Genomic DNA, 7,441 nt, shown 5'->3' with positions numbered 1-7,441 from the left:
CTGCTTTCTGCTTTCAGGGCAGCTTTTGCCACTCAGGTGGTGCTGTTGTAACCTTTCTGGGGTTCTGGAAAATTCAAGTCACCGAGCAACAACCCCATTCACCTGTACTGGGCCTGACTGTCATCTGTTTCCTTGTAAGAACAATTACGGGTACTAGTGCGATCAATTACTTATTTTTTAAACCTCTTAACCCCCTTTTTAGGACCGTTCAGGTTTTATTGCGACTGCTATCTTCCCCTGGTGTCCAATCACATTCCTTTTCTTATATTCCCACAGCTCCTGCTCATGAGAGAATATGGGGAGTTGTAAAAACTAGAGCCCAATTACCCTTCAGAGAAGTTTGGGTCTTCTACACCGAGTCCATGATGCCTTGAACTCTTTGAGGACTTGCCTTTGACTGATGCTCTCCATCCCACTCAATCCAACAAGGGTAAGAATAATTTCTTAGTCTGCCTTCAAACTGCTTTTTTTTTTCAACACCGTCAGGACTGCTGACTCCTTAGGGATTTTTAAGAGCAAATTGAAAACTCCCATATTTGGATAGGCTTAACTCTTGGCCAATACTCTAAGGGAAATTTTGATTATATTTTTAGTAGAGCCCTTTGAAATGTGCAGCATGAAAGACTCTTTATAAGCATTTTTGCCCTGCTATTCCTGGCTGTAGACATGAACCTCTTGGTTTGAAGAACAAGTGTGGTTTCTTTCCCTGATGCGTTTTTGGCACTCCTTGCCCTCCTCCTACGTACCTCACCTTCTCTTCACTTCTGGCAGAGGAGACATTTGACTTAGGTTAGCCATGCTAGAAGTCCGCCATTTTAACCACTTTTCGGCTCATCTCTTCCTATTCCCCCGCAACAGATCGTGATGTACATGGATTGTATGAATTGCCAGTAGTAAAATGGAAAAGGATGTCAGTTTTTCAAAAGAAAACACCCAGTTGTGGCCTGTGAGGCTGTGCATGATAGACATTCATTCTGTCTTGAGGCTTCTCCTGCCCTTGCTCCAGTCTTGACGTGATTAAAAGCAGCAATTGCATTTCAGCAGGTGATAGCCACTTTAGAGCGAGCCATCATCTCCCTGCACGTGTCCTTTCCCTTCTCTGTCTCCCACTTCACTCTTTCTTGGTTTGCCTCTCAGGAATTCTGCTGCCTTTAACTCCTCAAGTCTTTCTTTAAGTATTCATTGTGTTCATCATCTGTGGAACTCTTTGAGCTGCAAAAACTTCAAAATAATAGTAACAGTTGTCAGCGTGGCCTAGTGGAAAGAACACAGGCCTGGAAGTCAGAGGATCTGGGTTCTAATCTTCCCTTCACCACCCTCCTGCTATGAGACCTTGGCCAAGTCCCTTAAGTTACCTGGGTCTCAGTTTCCTTATCTATAAAATGGGGATTCAATACCTGTTCTTCCTCCATCTTAGACTGTGATAGAGACAGGGATGGTGTCCAGATGGGATGGTTTTTTTAATCTACCCAGTGCTTAGTGCAGTGATTGACACATAGTAGATGCTTAACAAATACCATAATTAATTTATCATTATAAATGACATTTTTTTAGGGCTTACTATGTGCTAAATGGTAGGATTTAAAAATGGGATACAGCCCTGTCTCATATGAGGTGCACAATCTATTTTATCCCCATTTTACAGTTGAGGAGACTGAGACCAAGAGAGATAATAATAATAACTATGGCATTTACGTGCTTACTATAATAATAATAATGTTGGTATTTGTTAAGCGCTTACTATGTGCGGAGCACTGTTCTAAGCGCTGGAGTAGACACAGGGTAATCAGGTTGTCCCATGTGAGGCTCACAGTCTTAATCCTCATTTTACAGATGAGGTAACGGAGGCACAGAGAAGTTAAGTGACTTGCCCACAGTCACACAGCTGATATGTGGCAGAGCGGGGATTCGAACCCATGACCTCTGACTCCCAAGCCCGGGCTCTTTCTACTGATCCACGCTGCTTCCCTATGTGGGAAGTGCTGTCTGAAGTACTGGGTTGGATATAGTCCATGTCCAACATGGGGCTCACAATCTCAATCTCCATTTTACAGATGAGGTGACTGAGGCACACAGAAGTGAAATGACTTGCCCAAGGTCACACAGCAGATATGTGGCAGAGCTGTGATTAGAACCCATGCCCAAGAGATGACTTGCCCATTGTCACACAGTGGATGAGTGGCAGATCTGGGACTTGAACCTGGGACTCATGGTCCCGCAGTCTGTCCACCAATCAATAAATGGTAATGGCATTTTCCTGCAGAAAAACCCTGAGATTTTGTCTTCTCATTCATCACTGTTGGCCTTTTCCCATAACAGAGCTGTGGCTTCATTTGGTTGATAGGAAGGAAGAAATATTTTCTCTCAAATGAAAATGAAATTAATTTTCAGGAATGTAAGAAGGTCCTTCCAGTAATGGGATTGAATATTAATCAGCATGAAATGAAGGCAGTAGAAATGTGCAGACATGTCATAGTAATAAACAGAGATCATATTAGTTTTTGGAGGCTGTCAGGTTCTGGTAGTATCAAGTCAGAGTCACAAATTGGAAACGGCATCCTTCATTCCCTCTCCATCCAAACCAGGGTGCTTGCCAGATGAAAACAGGAAAACCACCCCCATCCCACCTCATTTCCTAGGTATTTTCAAGTTTATATTGCTAAGTCTCCCAGGATGTCTCCCAGGACTGATGCAGTATCCACCCACCCTACCCTTTGGCCTCCTCCCCTCTGGATCTCTCCTCTCTCTGAATGCAGTCAAGTGAAGCCTTTTCAGTCTTCCCTTTTTTTATGGTACTTGTTGAGCACTGACTATGTGCCCGCCACTTTAGTAAATACTGGGGTAGATACAAGCTAATCAGGTTGGACACAATCCATGTCCCACATGGAGCTCACAAGTCTTGTCCCCACTTTACAGATGAGGTAAGAGGCAGGCAAGTTGTAAGCTCGCTACGGGCAGGGAACGTGTCTGCTAATTCTGTTGTATTCTCCCAAGCATTTATTATAGTGCTGTGCACATAGTAAGCACTCAGTATATACCATTGATTGATTAAGTGACCAGCCCAAGATCATACAGCAGACAAGCAGACAAGCAGCTGCGTGGCCTAGTGGATAGAGCACGGGCCTGGAAGTCACAAATACAGGGTTACTAATCCCAGTTCTGCCACTTGTCTGCTCTGTGACTTTGGACAAGTCACTTCACTTCTCTGGGCCTCAGTTACTTCATCTGTAAAATGGAAATTAAGATTTTTGAGTCCCATTTAGGACAGGGAATGTGTCCAACCTGATTATCATGTATCTACCCCAGGAATTAGAACAGTGACTGCCATATAGTAAGGGCTTAACCAATACGATTTTTTAAAAAAGGCAGAGACAGGATTAGAATCAATCAATCAATTAATGATATTTATTAAGTTCTTCCTATGTGCAAACACCATACTAAGCACTTGGGAGAGCACAAACAAAAGAATTAGCAGACACACTCCCGGCCCATAACAAGTTAATCAATAATAATTATGGTATTTATTAAGTGCTCACTATGTGCTGAACACTGTTCTAAACTCTGCGGTAGATACAAGGTAATCACGTTGTCCCAAGTGGGGCTCACAGTCTGAATCTCCACTTTACAGATGATGTAACTGAAGCACAGAGAAGTTAAGTGGCTTGCCCAGGGTCACACAGCATTCAAGTGGTGGAGACGGGATTAGAACCCTCATTCTCTGACTCCCAAGCCTGGACTTTTTCCATTAAACCATGTTGTTTCTCAGTCCAAATGGGGAGAACCCACATTCTTTCATTCAATAATATTTATTCAATAGTATTTATTGAGCGCTTACTATGTGCAGAGCACTGTACTAAGCACTTGGAATGAACAAGTTGGCAACAGATAGAGACAGTCCCTGCCGTTTGAATGGGCTTACAGTCTAATCGGGGGAGACGGACAGACGAGAACAATGGCAATTCTGATTCCCAGGCCCGTGCTCTACCCCCTAGACAATGCTGCTTCCCTGCCCCCATTCCACCCTTCTGTCCATACTTCTACCTCTCCAGGCAATCAGAAAATATTCTGACTTGTTGCGTCGGCAAAACAGAACCCTGCCTCTGTCCCATCCCTTTTCCCTTTATTTACTCCTTTTCTTGGTGCAATAAGAAAACTGTCTCCATGTCCATAGTCTTCGCTTTTCCTTCGGAGTCTTGTAAGGTATAGTGATTGTTATTTGCAGGATAATGAATAGAATTAATACAGACTCTCTCCCATCAGTGCATTTAGGACCTTTGTGTCCAAATGATTTATTTATATTAATGTCTGTCTCTCCCTCTAGACTCTAAGCTAACTGTGGGCATGGAATGTGTTTACCAAGTTTGTTGTATTATGCTCTCCCAAGTGCTTAGAACAGTGCTCTGCTCAAAATAAACCCTCAATAAATACCATTAATTGACTGGGGACAGTTTTATTTTAATATATTAATGTTAAGATTACATATGTTCATTATATAATCATAGAGTTTATTATTTTTCTTAAAATATATAATCAAGACAATTCCCAAGAGAATCATCCTTAGGCCAGTTCTAATCTGCCAAACTCAAACCCAGAGTTTCCTTGATTTGATAGTATTCTCTCATTATGCTCATTTCATTAGCATTCCATCTAGTACTCCTGGGCCCACTGTCTCTCACTGATCGGAACTTCTATCCTAATCCTTTTCATTTTCTACATTTTTGCTTCAAATTTCTGCACATTAGAGATCTTCCACCAAGTCATGGTAGTCTCCGACTTCCATTCATGTTCCAATAGTAAACTCCTTCTTCGGCTTTCTCTCAAGCCTATTGGACAGCAGAAGAAACCTAACAACATGGGAGAAATCTGGAATGTTTCTGGAATAAAGTCTAGCCCTGTCACATCATGTATTCCAGGGCAGCATTATAATCCAAAGAGGATAGCCCCCAACTTCAGTCTAATAATGAGCTTCTTTCCTCGAAAGTTCTCGAAGGGAACTTACCCCAAGTCAGTTTAATTTAAAACTGGTCATTATCTTCACTGTAAGTGGTCAGCTGGATTCCTTGCATTCATCAGTATCCATCAGACAATATCCATGTCACCAGGGCAATTGACATTCATTTTATAGCTTTGGTTTTATCGTTGGATTGGAAATTAAATCAGTGTCTAAGATGAAATGGGCTCAGAAACCATTCTTCAGATATCTGCCTGATCACAATTGAAGCATATCAGGATGGTATTAAGAAGATATTAATGATGCTTAACTGCTTCTCTACATCCTAAACACCATTTTTTTAGAAGATAATTCAAAAATATCAGGTGATTACCTTATGCAGTTACTGAACATTATTATTATTATACTAAGCCCTTGAGATATTAAGTGGAAGTCACATAATTTTTTTAACGATCAGGTTGGTTTGGAGTATCAGTTGATCAATGGTATTAAGTGCTTACTTTGTGCAGAACACTGAACTAAGCTCTTAGGAGAGTAATAGTGAAGGTCTTTGTTAAGTGCTTACTATGTGCCAAGCATTTTTCTAAGCTTTGGGGTAGATACAAGGTAATCAGGTTGTCCCACGTGGGGCTCACAGTCTTAATCCCCATTATATAGATGAGGTAACTGAGGCCCAGAGAAGTTAAGTGACTTGCCCAAAGTCACACAGCTGATAAGTGGAGGAACCGACATTAGAACCTATGACTTCTTGGCTCCCAAGCTCATGCTTTTTCCACCAAGCCATGTTGCTTCTCTACAGTATAACAGTATACAATACAACAACATTGGTAGACATGTTCTCTACCCACAATGAGCTTACAGTCTAGATAAATAGATTTTCATATTCAACTTCTGTGAATGTATTACTTGGTGTCTTGTACCTAGCTTGCTAGAGAATCAAAGAACCTGCACTGATGCTCAGGTTATTGCAGCTCACTCTCCTGACCAATTCATTGACTCATTATGGAAAGAAACACTTGAAAATCATTTTGTATTTCTATGCCAAAGTTTTGGAAAATGCAATTATTTTAATAGTGATAGCCACCACCAAAGTAGAAACTTTAAAAATGGCTCATAAAATATGTTCCTAGCACTGACTTAAATTTCATCTCGATTCTCGAATCCAAGTGATAGGAAATTTAGACTAAAACAAACTCTTTAACTGTTCTTGGCTTAGGAAGGGAACTTTAAAATGAAAATTTACAGACAAGGCAGTTTAAGTGGCACAAGCTAATGAAAAATAAGAGGATAATGATTCTAATTCTAGTCTCTGTTCACTGAACATGCTTATTCCATGAACCTGAAGGATTATTAATGTATAGTCTAATTGTTCAATGGATTGTGCTATTATTGCTGTTTTATCTTTAAATGGGTAGGAAAAAAAATCACAAATTCTGGCTATATTAGTCAAGAGGTGCCCAGGAGTGGAAGAGTGTTTAAAGGGTAATACTATAGTTGGTCAAATTTAAGATACTTCACAGACTTGTAATTGACTCTTGGGCTTCTGGAGATGATGTATTTAAGAGAAGGAAAGAGTTGAGTAAGCATAGAGTAAGATGGCAGCAATAAAAAACATTTTTAGGGAAATCTAATTGGTAACTTTAGAGGGTCTTCCTTCCAGACGAACCACCTCATCACCACTTCATCGGATTGTAACATGATGGAAGTCCAGTTCCTGTTGTAGTATTTTTATTTTGTTTGATGGTATTTGTTAAGCACTTGCTATGTGCAGGAGTTGTTCTAAGCACTGGGGTAGGTATGAGCTAATCAGATTGGACACAGTCCATGTCTCACACAGGGGTCACAGTTTTAATCCCCATTTTACAGATGAGGTTACTGAGGAGTAGAGAAGTGAAGTGACTTACCCAAGGTCACACAGCAGACAAGTGATAGAACCAGTATTAGAACCCAGGTTCCTCTGACTTTTAGGCTAATGCTCCATCTGCCAGTTCATGCTGCTAAAAAGCAAAGTCCTATACTTGGAGCAGAGTCTGAGGACTTTCTCCTTCAAGGACCCTTGAACCCTTAGTTGTTTTGTTGTTTTAGAATGTTTGGGCAAGTCACTTCACTTCTCTGTGCTTCAGTTACCTCATCTATAAAAAGGGGATTGAAATGGTGAGCCCCAACTGGGACTGCAACTATGCGCAACTTGATTTGCTTATATCCAGGCCAGTGCTTAGTACAGTGCCTGGCACATAGTAAGTGCTTAAATGTGCAGAATTCCACAAATTCTGTTATATTCTATTATCCCAAACAGTACAGTGCTCTGCAAATAGTATGCGTTAAATAAATGTCACTGATTAATTGATTGTTGCAGAGATGGATTGAGCAACCACTGAAGGTTTTTGAGGAGTGGGGAGATGTGAACTGAATTATTTTTTTTTTAGAAGAATGATCCAAACAGCAGAGTGAAATATGAACTGGAGAGGGGTGAGACAGGAGTCAGGGAGG

The 7,441-nt window shown here is 40.9% G+C and overlaps 1 long non-coding RNA gene across 1 annotated transcript in view; it reads left to right on the top strand.

Annotated features, from left to right (window-relative positions):
• Positions 1 to 275: 275 nt before the first annotated feature.
• Positions 276 to 7,441, top strand: part of LOC103165940 — a 33,778-nt gene continuing 26,612 nt past the window's right edge. The window contains exon 1 of the long non-coding RNA XR_003753456.2: positions 276 to 430. This is a non-coding gene — a long non-coding RNA (uncharacterized LOC103165940). The remainder of the gene's footprint in view (positions 431 to 7,441) is intronic.

Source organism: Ornithorhynchus anatinus, chromosome 18 (genome assembly GCF_004115215.2).
Source record: "Ornithorhynchus anatinus isolate Pmale09 chromosome 18, mOrnAna1.pri.v4, whole genome shotgun sequence".
In the NCBI taxonomy this organism is placed as follows: domain Eukaryota; kingdom Metazoa; phylum Chordata; class Mammalia; order Monotremata; family Ornithorhynchidae; genus Ornithorhynchus; species Ornithorhynchus anatinus.
The sequence above is the reverse complement of the archived record's forward strand: the minus strand, read 5'-3'. Positions and strand labels throughout refer to the sequence as shown.